Source organism: Crocodylus porosus, unplaced genomic scaffold (genome assembly GCF_001723895.1).
Source record: "Crocodylus porosus isolate Cpor-Errol unplaced genomic scaffold, CroPor_comp1, whole genome shotgun sequence".
In the NCBI taxonomy this organism is placed as follows: domain Eukaryota; kingdom Metazoa; phylum Chordata; order Crocodylia; family Crocodylidae; genus Crocodylus; species Crocodylus porosus.
Genome location: NW_017728947.1, coordinates 51,275,768 through 51,291,952, shown reverse-complemented (window position 1 = coordinate 51,291,952; position 16,185 = coordinate 51,275,768). Strand labels below are relative to the sequence as shown.

General features: G+C 44.8%; 1 protein-coding gene across 13 annotated transcripts in view; it reads left to right on the top strand.

Moving 5' to 3' along the window:
• Nucleotides 1–14,728: 14,728 nt before the first annotated feature.
• DPF3 (double PHD fingers 3) overlaps nucleotides 14,729–16,185 on the top strand; it is a 210,376-nt gene continuing 208,919 nt past the window's right edge. For 7 of the 13 annotated variants that reach the window (XR_002103955.1, XR_002103951.1, XR_002103954.1 and 4 more), the window contains exon 1: nucleotides 14,768–15,018. The gene's annotated coding sequence lies outside the window, so the exon portion shown is untranslated. Of the gene's footprint in view, nucleotides 15,019–16,185 lie in introns of all 13 variants that reach the window. The other 6 variants (XR_002103958.1, XR_002103959.1, XR_002103957.1 and 3 more) reach the window with 3 other exon arrangements.

The window sequence follows — 16,185 nt, the reverse complement described above, 5'->3', positions numbered from 1 at the left end:
TGCTGGAGCTGGTGCCAGGGGTGCAGAGCTGCTGTCCACCAAGCACATGTGGTGCAAACTGAGCTCTGGGGGTAGCCCCTTGTCCTGCTGTGGCTTAGTCTGCCTGCAGCAGTGCCTGGCAAATGGCACCCAGCAGCCATGGCCCGCCACATGGTGTATGCCTGGCCCGGGCAGGCTGCTGGTTTTGTCTGCACAGAGGCAGGGGCCCCTGGGCTCAGCCCCAGCTGGCCCATGTGTTGATCCACCTATGCCACCCTCCCTATTTTCTGTACTGGCTCTAATTCATTATTGTCAATAGTCCAAGCTAAATGTTTCCTCTTCTCCCAGGTATCCTCCCTCCTCCTCCCAGCCTCCTTTCTCCATTGACCTCTACAACTGCAGTCCTAGCTGTTGATTTATCAGGGCAGGCTGGCTCAGCACTGTGTGGAGATTGCTTTTAATTAACTCTCTTCGTTCTTTCCAACCTTCAGGGAGCAGCAACCCTTTAATGATTTTAATATTTTATCGGGATTTATATCCGCCTTGTTTGTTGTTTGTTGCTCTGCTTCCTCACGTTATTCCCAAATCATTTCCCCAAATGAAATGATCACCTCAGGTCCCTCTTACAGAATAAGGAGGAGCATTTTAATGGGTTTTGGGCTGGCAGCTGGGCTACCTGAGCTTTGCCACTGTGAGTTGTGAGAGAAGAGGGAGTTCTGTGATGGATTTTCCTGCTGCAGCTGAATTCTTGCCACAGGGGAAGCTTCTCCTTCATGTTCTGTCTCAACACACAAGACGAGACACCTTTAGCTACTGCGCAGAGCTTGAGTCTGGAATTGGGGAGCTCCCTGAGTCCTAAATCTGGCCCCTGACTTGCTATCTAGTTTGGAAGTTGTTAGTGACTTCTTTTCAGAGGAGTTGACCACTCACAACTCCCACATAGGGCAAACTACTCAAAGGAACTGCTAGCAGACTCTAATTTGTAAAACACAGTTAATTGTATATGTATGCATATATGAACTTGACAGTATATCTTTATTACAAGAAGACTCACTCGGTCCACTGGGAATAGCTCTACCAAGGGAGATTTCTTCAGCATGAGTTGATAGCAGCTGTGCTAAGCGTCTCTCAGCTGGAATTTTCTCTTTGCATATCCAACGGTAAGTATCTCAGGAGGTTCAGTATAAAAGGGATTAGTGAGAGCGTCTGTCACATATAATATTGATACTTGGCATTTCCATTGCTCCTTCCATCACAGATTTGAAATGCGTTTCACAAACACTTGTGAGCAAAACGTTACAGCCCCTTTGCAGCATTATTCTCGCTGCTCTACAGATGGGAAAATTGACACTTGCAATGAAGTTACTTGCCCAGGGTAACACAGTGAATTTCTGAAAGAGTTAAGGAAATGCAGCTTCTATCCTATTTCTGGGGCTGTGCTTTAGGTACTGCTGCATGGGGTTTAGGGAGTTATTTGAGAATATTTCATCACCCAGTTTAATGGTGGATTAAGACTATCTTCTTGTTTTGGATGGAATGCACCATTGCTAAACCATTCCTGCTAGTCCTTAGTGCTTTTGGAGGTACTCTTGAAATGTAAATATTTACCTTTAGAACAAAACAGTTGCACCAAATATCAGGTGGGGTTTAAGAAAAATCTTCAGAACTGAATCCTCCTACACAGTATTCCCCACCATGTTTCAAAATACCATGTTCATACCACCATGAATTCATACCACCATGTTTCAAAAGTTGAGCATTAGGGGATACTATCACTATACCTGCTGACTCAAATTCATTAAAGTCTTTTATATGAGAAGAGAGCTTGCCCCACTTTAGTCTCTGGGAGCAATATATAATGGGTCCAAGTGAATTTAAATTAAAACTTTTGCCCAAGGTTATGGCTATCAAAGAGCATTTTTGTTTAAGTGGCATCATGAATGAATAGATTCTCAATCTCTAGTCTTCTTTCTCTGTGCAAAATGTACCTCTGGGACACAAGGTTTATCGCTAGCTAAAGACAACATGTTTGTGGGTGCTTCTTATCAGAATATTGGAAGCTACACCAACATGTAAGATCATCCTTGTCATGTGGTTCAGGGTTGTCTCTTTCTTTGCAGCCGTGTTTAGTTGGGGAAAGAAAAGGTTCTGGGCCTGGGTTTTTTTTTTTGTCACAAGTACTGGAGCAAATCCAATTTAAATCCACCAAAAGAAATTGATTTATACTAACATAAAACTAATGGAAGAGAAGAATCATGCCCTCTGTGCTCTTTCACCCCACCTACCTTGCAAATGCAGCTGATCTAAGGCTTCATTTGTTCCACTGAGTAGATCTGAAAGTAGACTTTTCCCCTTCCCCTTGTTATTTACTTTCTGGTTTTGTTTTTATAACCAGCTTATCCACAAAATATCCCTTTTGGCTCTTCTATCTCGTGATATGTCTTCAAGGTTACCTATTGCTAAGCAACCACCACACAAAGTTGAAGGCTGGTCAGCAAATTGCTGTGTATTTCTCAGGTTCTCTCTGCCATGAAGTTAAAAGGTAGTTGGCACGGGTGGTTACTTTCTCCTCTCCTCTTCAGTTTTGGAGGAGGGGAAGGAACATACGCTGGACTGCCACTGTGACTTTTGGAAAGGCTCTGACCTGAAAATGGATTTCAATTCTAACCGAATGGTTCTTTTCCCTAGTAACAGAATTGCACACCTGGGCTCTGAGCTCTTCACATTAATTCCACCCCTGCTAAACTTTCCCAGTCAATTAACCAGGCCCATCTACTGCTCTAGCAGCCACGTGTGCCCTTTCTGCAGCAGCAGGATTTTGGAACTGCAGCTCTTTCCATGAGCCTTCACTGTAGCAGCCCCCGCCACAGTGGTTATCAATCACACCTGTCAGATCTTACCCTCCAACACATCTATTTTCAGGGCTGCAGGACTTGGCTGTTTGACTTTGCTCTTTTGAGGAATAAATAAATATATTTATTATATAATAACAATATATTTAATAATATACACTATTATTATATATTTAATAATAATATAATTATTATATAATAAATATTTATTTATATAAATAAAGATGTGCAAATATGTGTATATAATATATTTGTGTGTGACTATGTGCATATATATGAAGGGGCCATCTTGGGTGCCAAGTGTTTAAGCGTTTTGTATTGACACAGGAGTTGCATGGAACTTATCAGCATCAGTCTGGGTGGGGTTCTGTAAATCTTGGTTTGTATTGATTCATGCAGTTTTGCACCTCTTGCATTTTGGGTCTGTGTGCAGACTTGTGACTCAAAATACAATCAGCAAGTCTCACTATGCTGTCCAGTACTTCCCAGACTGTGGTCCAAAAGTACCAGAAGCTCTTCCAGGTGCTTGACCAAATAAAACATAGACAACAAAGGCAAACTAATGTGTTGGGAAGGGATAACCGTCCTCTGACAGTGATCTGCAAAAGCTGTGCTACAAATGTTTATAAGGTTTTGTTACAAATTTTTCTAGCAAGCACAGAATTTGAAAGTGAAAGTCTTGTCTGTCCAGAGGCATTAAAAAAGCTTTGATTTTGATACAGTGGAAGGTTTCACATGTACCAAAAGTATGTGTGTGAAATTCATCTGGTGTGCTGTCCATGTCAAACCCTAAACTAGATACAGATTTGCATAGTTTGTGGCTTACACAGTTTTAATCACCACTCAGAAGTTTGAGTTTAGAGTTGATCCTGCCATTTACTGAAACTTTTGACCGCAGAGCAGGTGCTTAACTGTGGAAAGAGGCCAAAGAGGCCTCAACTAGAGACCTAGCAATCAAATGACGATCTGAAATCGAGGGCAAGGAATGTCTCCTCTTAAAGGTTAAGACTACATCTGCTTGATGCAGCTGGGAGTTGAAAGATGGGGAAATTCCTAAGGGGATGGAGGTGAGATGCCTCATTACTGGAGATGCTGACTGATCCATGGTTGATGTTAACAAGCTCTGATGGGAATACTGTCCAGGCTTCCTCAGCTGGAAGTGTGGCTGTGGCAGCAACATCTGACATATGTTGGGCTAGAAATTGAGAGGTGAAGAGTGGGACTTGAACTTTGCATTTCTACAGTTCCTATGTGCTGCACTACCAGCTGAGCACAGGTTGGAATGTGTGATTTATTTAAAGCAGGTGGGTATAGTCAGGGTTAAGTCTGGATGGGTGCCTACATCCTAAAATCTACCAGTTCATTTGGCACTAATGTTTTTGCTTTGGACGCAGCTTCAGATGATAAGATAAAGATTCTATTGATAGAAAATAGGGATAGAAGGGATGTCTTGGGCAGCCTAGTCCAGTGCCCTGATTTCTTGGGCAAATGTCACACAATCTCTTTTATAAACTCATCCCTCATAAGCTCCACCCTAAAACTAGGCAATTTTTTGTCCCCACTATTCCATTGGGAGGATCTTCCAGAACCTCATGGCCCTGATGGCTTGAAATCTTTCTTCTGATTTCTAGCTTAAAACTGTTCAGGTCTAGCTTAGACCCATTTGCTCTTGAGTGAACACTGTTCTTTAGTTTAAATAGCATTCTTCCTCCATGGTGTTCTCCTCATGATATCGTTATGTAGATCAATCATTTTGATAGGCCGAGCAGCCAAACTCTTTTTGCTTTAAAGGGAGGCTGTGGGCTTACCACCCCTGAGTCCATACAGTTGATCTGGTGTAACTGTTCCATCTGTCTGCTCTTATCTCAGAGTAAGTGAAACTAAACTGAAATAATTTACTCTGGAATGAAACAGGTCACCAGCTATTGGGGTGAGCTTTCACTGATAGTTGGATAGAGGGCAGATGAACCGGTCACTGTGAAATCAGATGAACTGCAGTAATTTCCCCCCTCATGTAAAACAGCATAATTATTTTGTTGTTTCACATTCTTAGTTTTCATGTAAAATAAGTTCTCCTTTCTCCTAATCATCATAGCAGCCCTCTTCCTCTGCACCTGTTCCAGGTTGAATATGTCTTTCTTGAACATGGGTGACTAGAACTGTATGTGTTACTTTAGATGAGGTCTTACTAAGTCACTATTTTTATTGGAAATATTTTACTTGATCCACTCTAGGATCACGTTTGCCTTTTTCATGATTCCATCACATTGATGGCTGATAATTATTCTATGATTGACTAATACATCCCTGTCTTTCTCCTTCTCTGTTATTTTGAAACTGATGTGTTCCCAGATTACATTAGAAGGTCTTGCTGTTATACCAAGGCCAGTTCCTATTCCACTTAATATGCCTAATTGGACTTAAATGACCCTATTCCACCCTGCTTGAGTCCCTGAAAAACCACTGATGCATCTACTTTTATATTATCTTGGGCTTAACAATAAGTCTCAAGTGTGGCAAGTGGAAGGCAGACCTTTCCCCCCACCTCCCACCCTTTCTGAGGGAATAGCTTCTAGGGACTTAAGCATGGTGGAATAGGATTGTATTTATGTGTCTAAGTCCATTTAGGTGCCTAACAGATGGGATCTGTCCCTAAGTGAATGACTTCATACTTTATACTTAGTTTCATCCCATTTCTGTTACTCCAGTTTTTCCCGAGTGATCTTTTCTTTATTAAACATGCTTCCCAACTTTGTATTATCAGCATATTTCATTAACACACTCATACTTTTGGTGCCAAAGTCATTAATGAAGATATGAAATAAAATTGGTGCAAAGCCATATCCCTGAGGAATTTCACTAGTAACTTCTCTTTAGCCCTGTAGCTCTGTTCTTGACATCACCAGTTGCAGTCTCCCCTTTAGCTACTTCCTTACTGACCTTACAGTTCTGTTAATTCCCACCTTCTGTATCTTAAGCAATAGTTTTCCATATGGCATCCAATAAAGTATTTTACTGAAGTCCATGTATATTAGATCTATTGCATTTCCTGTGACTAGAAATTCAGTTTCCTTACTAAAGAGATCAGATTAGTTTGGAACAATTTACTTTGGTAAACCCATGTTGCATTTCTTCATACCATATTTCATTTTGCTTTCCTCTCTCCGATTAGCCTTTCCTTTCAAGATTTGTTCTAAATCCTTGCATGCTAGTGAGGTCAGACTGACTGGCCTGTAGTTGGTCATGTCACTTTTTTTTTTTTAATCTTAAATATGGATGTTGTGTTTGCTGTTCTCTGGTCATATAGCCCCACTGTGATTTTGATTTTTTTTTAATAAGCAAGTTTGCTACCCAGTTTAGGATCATAGGAGTATAAGAAAGTAAGGCTGGAAAAAACCCTCACAGGGTCATCTACTTCAGCCCCATGCTCAAGGCAGGATCATATCTGGCTAAACCATCCTAGTCAAGTGTCTGTCCAGTCTGTTCTTGAAAACTTTTGAAGATGGAATTTTTCTAGGTAGCTTGTTCCAATGCTTTACCATTCTTGCAGTCAGAAAGTTCTGCCTAGTCTCCAACCTAAATTTCCCCTGCTGAAGCTTGGGGCCATTGCTTCTAATCTGTTCCCTATGGCCATTGAGAAAAGTTCATCTCCATCCTCTGTAATTACCCTTCAGGTATATGAAGACTGGTATCAAATACCCCCTCAGTCTTCTTTTCTCTGGACTAAATAACCCCACTTCTTTCAGACTTTCCTCCTAAGTTTTGCTTCCCATGCCCCTAACCACTTTTGTCATGCTGTCTTGGTTTCCTTGCTTTACCTGTGGCAGGTTAGGGTGTTAGGTCTGTGTTGTGTCAGGGTTGACAGGAATCTTATACAGAGTTTAGATTATAGGTGCATAGGATGGTTTGCATAAGGATTATCCTGCCTTAGGCAGGGGGTTGGACCAGATGACCTTTGGAGGTCCTTTCCAGCCCTACTTCTCTGACTCTCCAATCTGATTGTATCCTTTTTGATGTGTGGGGCTCAAAACTGAACATGGTACTTCAAGTGAGGCCTCACCAGTGCCAAATGGAGGGGAAGAGTTACTTCTTTGGATTTGCAAATGACACTCCTGATTATAATATCAAGTGTCCTGTTGACTTTCTTTTGCAACAACAAAAGCACATGGTTGACTCATATTCAGCTTATGGTCTACTGTAACCCCCAGGTCCTTTTCTACAGTACTGCAGCCTAGCCAGTCATTTCCCAGTCTGTATTTGCACATGCAATTATTTTATCCCAAGTGACTTTATTTCTTCTTGAATGTCATCTAAGTGATCACAGACCATTTTTTCCAGTCTATCCAGTGGTTTATAACTCTGCTCTCCAGAATGTCTGCAACTCTGCCTAACTTGATGTCATCCTCAAAATTGCTAAGTGTGCATTCAATCCCATTATCCAAACCACTTAATGAAGTTGTTGAATGAAACAAGGCATACCTCTGGGGAACCCCAGTTGTCACCTCCTTCCAAACAGACATCGATAACTACTTGTTGAGTACGATAATCCAAGCAGTCATGTATCCACCTTACAGTACTTTCATCTAGTCCAGTGATTGGCAACCTTTAAGAAGCTGAGAGTCGGAACAGCCTGGTTATAGTCCAACATGGGCCAAGTGGATTTGGTGGCATGTCAGCTCCCTATTGGGTTGGAAGCAGTGGAGTCAGGGGGAGGTGGGAACAGGGAGAAGCAGCAGCAGTGGCCCTGAAACAGCAGCTTGCTGTCTGGCCCTGGTATGGGTGCAGGAAGAGGTGATGTTTCAGGCTCATGCAGCTTCCAGCTCTGCCTGCCCTGCTGCAACTTCTTCACTCTCCCGTTTCCTTTCATCCCCTTCCCCAGCTGCAGTGCAAATGCAGCTTGTAGCTCAGGGTGTTTTGTGCCTACACTGCAGCTGAGAGGCAGGGGAAAAAGGCAGATCAGAGAAGCAGAGGCAGTGTGGATGCAGTTTGCAGCTTCCAGGCCTTGGTGCAGCCCCCCACTGACTGGACGCTAAATCCACACACAGCCAGGGAGCAGGATGATGACTGAGAGAAACGGTGGCAGTGCCGGCACAGGCAAAGCCCTTTAGCTCTGTGGGCCAGATGTGGCTTGTGGGCTGTATGTTACTGAACCCAACTTAGTCTATATTTCCTTAGGTTGTTAATGAGAATGTCATGGGAAACAGTGTCAAAAGTCTTGCTAAGAAGTCAAGGTATATCACATCCACTGTTACCCAACCTTCCATAGAGTCTCTCATAGAAATAAACCAGGTTGATCAACTTGCTTTTGATCAATCCATGCTGGCTGTCCCTGATCACCAGGGATCCTGGCTTTCTCGGATTAAAAAAAATCCCAACTTTCAGATTTAAAAAAGTAACCCAAAATCCACATTTTTCCATGATTTAAAATGAAACGCCACTATATATTTTGCTCTATATTAGTAGTGTTTCATTTTAAATCACGGAAAAATGTGGATTTTGGGTTACTTTTTTAAATTTGAAAGTTGGGGATTTAAAAAAAAAAAGGAGAGAAAATGAGGATCTCTGCTGACCACCTTGTTCTCCTTTAGGTGCTTCACAATGGATTCTGTCACAGGACAGGGTCCTCAAGGACGGCCGTGATCTCCTAAGGCCCCTCGACCGTGCCAATTTTGGCCCAATGGGCACCCTCAGTTCTTGCCTGCCATGTCTTCTGAGGTAAAATATAAAGATAGGGAGGCTGCCTTTAAGTCCTCTTGGATATAGTTTGATGGACTCTCTGAACCCCGTGGGTTCCCAGACCCCTTGTAGGTCCCATTTTACAATGGCTGTTTCAGGGCACCCTAGCCTTATGGGCTAGATGCGTGGCTCTAACTGCCCCTTTTCTACACCCCAAGCCTTGCAGATGATACTGGCATTGTCATGTCTAGACCTGGTTATAATTCACCCCCTTGTCCTCACTGGGCTCTCTGCAGCCCTTGTCTTTGTGCCCCTCGGCTCTGGGCTGTGCCCCACAGAGTACTGCACCCTCCCTGGTGCCAGGGTCTGTGCACCCCAGATGCTGTGACCTCTCTGGCGCTGGGGTCCCCATGCTGCGGTGGGCCCTCAATGAGGCCTCCTCCTTCCCTAAATAGCCTCACCCAAACCACCAGTCTTATAAAATGGCAAACAAAACAATCCCTTGGGTATAACATAATGCAAGCTACATAAGTTGTGCTCAGCCCCTCTCCTTTACCCAGAGCAGAACTTAGTTAGGCCTCTTCCCATCACATGCTTCAGGAGGGCTCCTTCTCCCTTTGCCACCAGTAGAGAACTGCCTCCTAGTCCCTGCCCTGGGGTTTATATGGGCCCAGGGCCCTGCCCCTTCAGGCCAGCTGACCAGGTGCAGGCTAATTTCCTCATTAGCTGCCATGGCAACCTGCATCTGGGCAACTGGTTCTTGGGCTCTCCCCAGGCAGTTACTGCTCTTCTAGGAGCAGACACTTAAGTGCCCTGTGACAGATTCCTGGAGGGCCTGGTCTATGATCTTTCCCAGTATCAAGGTCTGGCTGGCTGATCTGTAAGAGCAGGAAGATGGAGTACCTGAGGAATTAAAGATGGGCCCTTTTCCAGTCAGCTGGGACCTCCTCCAACCTCCATGGTTTCTCAGAAAAAGATAGCTAATGGCTCTGAAATTCCCTCCGTCAATTCCTTCAGTACCCTACCTATCTGGCCATCTAGCTACTCTAATTAATTCCTAACCTGTTCTTCTAATACTCTAGGCTGTTTGTCTCCTTTCCCTATCTGTGCTGTCAAGTGTGCGTATCATCTGGTAGCTGCCCCTATTTGTGAAGACTGAAGTAAAAAAGGCATTCAGTAGTTCAGCCTTCATTGCATCATCTGTAAGTAAATTGCCTTCTGCATTCTTTAAGGGACTGTTGGTTTCTCTGGTCTTCCTCTTACTTTTGTCATATTTGTAGAATCTGTTTTTTATTGCCTTTTATGCCCCCTGTCAACTGCATCTCAAATTGTGCCTTGGCCTTCCAGTTTTCTCCCTGCATGCCTGTGCAATACTTTCATGCTCTTCTCTAATACTATGACCAAGATTCCACTTTTAGGGGTTCCTTTTTGAGTTTCAACTCATTCATGAGATTGCTGTAGGGCTTGGCCGGCCTCCAGGGCTGGGGACAGATATTCAAAAAGTCGGAGCCTGAATTGATTGAACCTTCGCAGGTTAGTTTAACTTGCCTAGGTTGAACTCATTTGTAATAGAAGAGACATGCAGGCACATGCCTGCAGATGCTTGAGCCAGGCACCAGGGGTGCTAGTGCATGCCCTCAGCTGCAGGGAAGGTGTGTGGTGGGGCATGGCCAGTCTGGGCTGAATTGGCCAGAGAGGGGTTTAATTTTCCCCTCCCTGTCCCACTGACAGGGAGCTGAGCCAGGTCTGCCAGGCATCTCCCACCCCCCCTTGCACTGCTGCAGTGGTGGGCCAGCGTGGCCCCTGAGGCAGAGGGGGAAGGAAGGGGGTTATTCTCCCCTCTACCTCCACTGCCCCTGGGGGTCCACAGCCAGGTCTGCCCACCCCGACTGCCACCAAGCAGCAGAATAAGTCCCCTCTTGTCCCTTCAGTCAGATGCTGGAGTGAGCGGGAATAACCCCTTTCCTTGCCCCCTCCAAGGGGCCCTGCTGTCTGCTGTCTGGCCCGCCTGGAGAGTGGGCTTCCCTGGCCAGCTCAGAGGTGCCAGGAGGCCCTGAGCCCGGCAGCCACCACTGCCATGCCCCTTGCCCTGTGCAGTACTCAGGGCTGCAGCCTAACAAGCAGCTGTAGGTGGGCTGGGACAGGGGACTGTTCTTCCCTCCTCTCGTCTGCAGCTGCCATGGCTGCACCACACCACTTTGAACTGCGGGGTGGGAAGCTTCGCCCAGCTCAGATTTAAGCCACCAGGCTGAAGAGGCTCCCTCAGTCCCAAGCAGCTCCATGCAGTGCAGCTGAAGATGATGCTGGGGGCGAGGGGAGAAACACAGCCATGCTGGACCAAGCCAGTTTTCCCCTTACCTGCCGCGGTAACTCTCCCTCCCATTCCTGCCACTTCAGGAGGTGGCGGCGGGGTGGGGAGGTTCAACCCAGCAGCCTCTGCCCTATGCTTGGAGCTCTGGCTGCAGCCCCCCGACTGAAGCCTTCCACCTGGCTGCCTTTTGCCTTCCAAAGTGGCCGGGAGCTGGAGCCAGAGCTCTATGTATGGGGCAGAAGCTTTCTGCTCCCCACCCAGAGTGGCCTGGTGTGGCTGTGGCAGCCGCAGATAAGGGGGACAGAACAGCCCCCTGCTCCAGCCAGCCTGCAACTTTGTTAGGCTGAGCCCATGGGTACTGCAGGGGATGTGGTGGTGGTGGTGGCTGCTGGGCTCAGGGCCTGCCAGCACTTCCAATTTGGTCAGGGAAGTCCATTCCTCAGCCAGCTGCCAGCTGGTGGGGCCAAATGCTGGATGGTGGGAGGGCACAGGGACTGGGGTTATTCCCCTTCTCTTTGGTATCTGGCAGAAGGGACAGGAGGGGCTTATTTTGTGGCTTGGTGGTGGTTGGGGTGGGCAGACCCTGCTGTGGCCCCCTGGGGGCAGTGGGGGTAGAGAGAAGACTAACTTCCTTCCCTGCCCCGCTCTGCCTCAGAGGCCATGCTGGCTTGCAGCTGCAGTAGTGAGAGGTGGGGGGATGCCTGGCAGACCCAGCTTGGGTCCCTGCTAGTGGGACAGGAAGGGGGGAATTAAATCCCTCTCTGACCAGACCCCCATCCCTGTCTGTCCCTACTGGGGAGCAGAGGGGAGGGGCCAGCCTGGCTGGGCTGGAGCAGAGAGCCCAGCCCAGAGAACATGCCGGGATGCTGGAGGACTCTGGTTTTAATTAAACCAGGAAGAGGTAAACCGGTTTGAGCCAAATCAGTTAAGTCTGTTACTACATTCAACCGGGTTTATCTCAAACCGGTTTCAGCCACTTTCAAACTGATTTATGTGCACACTGTCTGTTCTGTTACAAGTTGAAACCAGCTTCTGATCACTTAAACCGGTTCATATGTCATGTCTGTCCCTAGCCCAGCTGTGCTTTCCATTCTTCTTCTGTTGCATCAGGATAGCTTGCTCCTGTGCCTTTAAAAAGGCCTCCTTAAAATACAGCCAGCTCTCCTGGACTTCTTTCCCCTCAGACCTGCTTTCCGGGGGATCCTGCTCACCATTTCCCCCAGTTTGTTAAAGTCTGCTTTTCTGACTTGTGGTATTACATACCAGTTCATTCAGAATTCTAGCACAGAGATTATTTTCTTGCCCTGTCTTGAGTATAACAAGCTCTTTGCATTTTGCTTCCATTTTAGAAGTGGTAGTTTTCTTTGGGCAAGTGCCATGTTCATACTCCTGCTGCTGTTGCCCTCCTACACTTGCATGTTCCCTTGTTGAATGCTGAGGGAGTGCCTTCCTTTACGTTGGGCCTTGCCTACATTAACTTTAATCCACTGGTAGTGTTTGACTTTGATTCAGGGGGGCAGTTGCTAGTGCTTGGTGCTGCTAGGAGCATACCATGCCAGCGTCAAGTGAGTTGGTGAGAGATGGGCAGCTTTGCCCACACTTTAATCTCTATCCCATTCTCACTGCATGGGGAGCCCACTTCAACTTTCCTTGCTCTCATTTTATCTGTATTTGTTTGTTCTAATGTATTTTGTAAAGTCTACCTGGGCTTGACTGTTGGCAATTCTTACTTGTATCCCTGCTTTTCTTGACCTCTAAGATGTAGCTCTCTTGGCTCTCTCTTGTTCCTTTTTCCCATTCTTTCCAGGCTGTCTGCTTATTCTTCATACCATAGGTCTGGAGCAATTTCCTACAACTTTTCCCCCTTTTATAGGATATAAGTGGGTGAGGGTTTTTGCAGCTTTGCCTTAAAGAAATCCCAAGCCTCCTCCACATTCAGTTTATCTCTTCCTTCAAGATGGCTTCTAGAGTAAAGATGAACAACTGGTACTGTTGAGTAGACTGCAAAGCTGTGCTTACTCTGTTGAAATAACAAGGGCTCAGGGTCACATTCAGATCTGGTGCAAACAGTTACAATTCCTTCACTTTTTAAAGAAGTTTTATTTTCTTAAACCAGGTCTGCATTCAGTTTTTAAATACAACGGTGTGATATTCTGTACTGACAATATGGCATCTGTCATCAAATTTACATGAACTAATTAAAAAGCTAAATGAGTGGCATATACTTTGCTTTTCTTAAGTGACCTTTATTAATTTTTTTACTACATTGATTTATTTTTATTTTCAATTAAATATGTATGTATGTACAAGACACACATATAAAAGAGGGAAGAGAGGATGTTACAGTAGATGATGCTTAGGAAAAAAATAGCATTGTTGACTAATCAATGTCTTGGCATTTCAAACACTCCTATACACTTTGTACTGATTTATTGCAGTGCATGTTCTAACTCTTTCCCATTGGCTGACTTCAACAACTTGTATAATGGAAAAGAATGATCTTTTTACTAGAGGACTCTGGGAATTTTTTAAATATTACAGCACTCTTTGGATCAATACATATCCCAGCAATCCCTTGCCTAAGTAACCTTAAATCGGGTGATCAAACCTCTTTTCCCCTCCCCTTCCCTAGAGAGATGTCTGTAATTAGATAAAATGAGGACAGAATATGTATAAGTATCTGTTATGCTGGGATTCCTGCCCAGAAAGGAAACTAACGTCCTGAGCTGGTCATAATCTTTTGCACCCTTTATATTATTGACAGGGTTATGGTTTGACAATGTTAGGAGTTCAGAAACAGATTTGCTATTAAGGAGCAGCTGCTGGCTCATGGTAACCTTTCTAAATTGACTATTTTCCAAAACAGTTTGAATTACGCATCCTATATCTTCAGTGCTGCTCTTGCCGCATCAGTCATTGCTGAGGACATTTTGTGTGGAAGAGAGGGCCTAATTCTTCAGTAGCTTGTACTGAGTGGAGTTCACTACCAGGCAGATGTTTTTGGATTTTGCATCTACTTTACCCAAGTATGAATGACCAAAGAAGGAGCAATACAGGAGAGAATCAGGCCTTGAATTTTTAATTATTATTTCCCTTTTTTTATTTGGTGCTGGTTACTAGTTGAAAACCTTCCTCCTCTACCTGTGAAATGGCATTCAGTTGCTAGGGTGAGAACTCTTATGATGTGACAGCCAGAGGGCAGGCACACTTTGCTACCTTGTCCATTTTATTTAGTTGGAACATGTTTAACTGGGATGCATCTTAGACTACTGATATAACACCAGTGATACTAAGTGCCCCAGAACAGGGTTAGTGGTAATTCTGCTTGAGGTGCTTGCCTTCTGGAGAGCTAGTGGTGCTTAGATCTCCTCTGTGTTTGCTCTATACTATCTTTCTCTGCTTCTCTCCACAACTACCATAACCATATGTATGGGAAGGCATGGATGCTGATTCTGGCTGGGTGTTTTGGTCCTTTCACTCAGCAACGTGGGCAAGGTTACCATACCAATTGTCCAAGAGTTGTATCTGGTAGTGGCACCTCAAGGCAACAGGTTCCATCTCTATCCTAGGGCAGATAATAGCTTCTCTTATGTTGGCAGCTTCCAACAACAATACTACCATTGAATCGTTGTCTGTTAATTAGGAACTCTAGTTGATGGGGAGAAATGAGCCATCTCCAGTCCTCCTTTGCAGCACTTCCTGATTAATGGGATCGTACTGTGCATAGTACAGTTGGTGTTGATATTGCAAGTTTTCAAGAGGAAGGAAACGTGGTGTCTTAGATCCAAATTCTGGTTCTGTTACTCAAGTTGACTCATTTCATTGAAATCAGTGGGGAGCTTGTGGAATAAGGTGTTAGTGTAGGGAGTAAGGGAACTGGTATCTGAACTGTAGTAGCTGGTGCTGCAGAAACTTGAATAGTGCTTTATCAACCACACAAGTGCAGCATTTTTCTCTTTCCTTTTTCATTCTGTAGGAGCTGGCTCAAACACCCCCCATCTTACTTTTCAGCCTCTGTTGTGTTTTTTATTGTGTCATACACCACAGCAGCAATATAAACCTTCATCACACATGGACTAAACAGTCCTTTTCAGAAAACCCAGTGACCATTAAAGCCACCACAGAAAGGTGGTTTGGAGCCAGATGGAAATCTTCATACTTCATTCCTCCTGTACTTCATTCAGAATCCTGAAGGCAAAGGTAGGAGTCATATTTTTGTAAAGACAGGACAAAGGCCATTCCTTCTTTTTCCTGCACAATCCTAAAGAAGGTAACTACTGTATATAGCATTTCTGTTCCTCTCACTGTATATATAAACTGAGGAATCTGAAGGCCACAAGCCTGTGGCCATGTTTAAGTGTGAATTATTATTTTTGTAATTATGTTCTATCTGGCACTTTTATAGGCTGAAAACGGGGTTTTCTGCACACATTATGCTGTACAGAGCAGAAGATTTAGGGGACTTCTTTGTTTTCTATTGTTGCATGACAGCAGGAGCTTTGCATGTGGATTGAAATTACCGTAGTTCATGCTGTATAGTGAATATAGAAAAACCTTAATAAAATTGAAGCTGATAACTTAGGGGACATCAATTAAAGGTGGCCAAACTGTGCCAGAGTAGCACAAGGTGGCTTGTTTTACCCTATTTATTTTAGTATTTTTTTAAAGACTACTGTTATCTTATGTTCTCCTTCACACAGGCCAGCAGGCATGACTCCAGTCAAATCAATGTGGTTTCATCAGTGTAAATGAGAGGAGAAATCAACCCCAGGTTGTTTCAAAGCAATCCCACAACTAGAGACACTTGTATGAAAACAAGATCTTTTTTCTCTTAAATTGTTAGATGTTCCTTTCTTACTGGAAGACTTGTCACAGTCCCTAATTTCTGATGTGACAGTGATAGTAGCCACTGCTGCCAAAAAGCAGCCAGTTATGACACCCCAAGCACATCTTAACATGGGGAAGAGGAAGCAGAAGACTTCTTAGGAACAGAGACAGGTAGCAAAAATCTTGCATCCTAGCACCTATGGGGAAATTCAAAGTACAACACACTTGGTTCCTGAAAACCCCATCTTAAGTTGAAACATTGTAACTCGGAAACCAATTTTCCCATAGGAACAATGTTTTATAAATGGGGGATTGGGTGGGGCTGGGGCTTTGCCGGGTTGTGCTCTGGGCTGGGTGGAAGGCACTGGGAGTGGGGGCTATGCCCTCCTGCTGCTCAGTCAGCCGTGGAGGGACAGAGCTGCTGTGCTGACTCCAGGCAAGTGTTGTATAGTGGCTGGAGCTGCCCCGGCCTCCCTGTGCCTCCTAGACAAGCTGCACTTTGCCCCATCCTGCCTCGGCTGGGTGAGTGGCGGCAGGGCA